The sequence below is a fragment of the Dendrobium catenatum genome, unplaced genomic scaffold (genome assembly GCF_001605985.2).
Source record: "Dendrobium catenatum unplaced genomic scaffold, ASM160598v2 fragScaff_scaffold_1179, whole genome shotgun sequence".
Taxonomy (NCBI): Eukaryota; Viridiplantae; Streptophyta; class Magnoliopsida; order Asparagales; family Orchidaceae; genus Dendrobium; species Dendrobium catenatum.
In genome coordinates, this window is record NW_021319641.1 from 824,414 (window position 1) to 825,543 (window position 1,130).

Here is a 1,130-nt window from a genome sequence, read left to right on the forward strand (position 1 = left end):
GGTCTCCAATGGGGAAGGAATCCAAAACTCTTCCAGGAGGAGGAGGAGGATTAAACAAATCCTGAAAGTGGTTTGTTATGGATTTAATCACTTCCTCTTTGGTAATATTCGGATTAGAGGTAAATAAATTCACCAAAGATTTAGAGCTGCCCATACGGCTCCTGATTTTCCCGTAAAGAAATTTGAGGTCATCTTCACCATGTTGTAGCCATTTGAGCTTTGCTCTTTGAATAATCCAGCTAGCATGATTAGTAGAGACATCAGAGATTTTTAAGTTAATGTCTTTGAGGGAAAAGCTAAGAGCACCATCCAATGGATTATCCATAATAAGATCTAAAATGTTTTGTTGCTTAGCATGAAGATGATCTAACTGAAGATTAAGAGAGTTAACATTTGCCCAGTCATGTTTTTTAATATCACCTTTTAGATTTTTGAGGACGTTACAGAGATGGGATAAAGGGTTACCTATTAAAGTCATAGAGAAAGCATTTAAAATATAAACCCAATATCTATCAAGATTAGTCCAGTAATTCTTAAAGAGAAACCGGTGATGAGACTTAGTGGACCTTCCAGCTTGCAAGATAATGGGGGAGTGATCCGAGCAGGACGGGTTCAGAAAAGAGCAGTAAGCATTAGGAAAATTCTCTACCCACTCCTCATTAACAAGGACACGATCTAGTTTAATGAAGATGGGGTTAGCAACTTGTTGATTATACCAAGTGTAGAAGTTACCTACTGAGTGCAAGTCAACCAAACTATTAGCAAAGATCATGCTATTAATATCAACCAGATTGGAATGATGAATAGGGGAGCCGCCTGATTTTTCATTAGCATACCTACAACAATTAAAATCCCCCAAAATAGCCCATGACATAGCAGGAGAAGGAGCTACCATATTTAAAGAAGACCAAAGATCTTTCCTGTCAGAAGCATTATTGCAAGCATAAACTATTGAAATCTGAAAAGGAATGAGATTACCAACAGTAACCGTCCCATTTATCATTTGCGGGGTAATGAGAGTAGGAGTAAAATTTAACTTATTGGCATCCCATTTGATCCAAATCCTCCCAGAGGCAGATAGATTAAAGTTATGAACACTGGCTTCATTCGAAAACAGTTGGTGGGAAGAA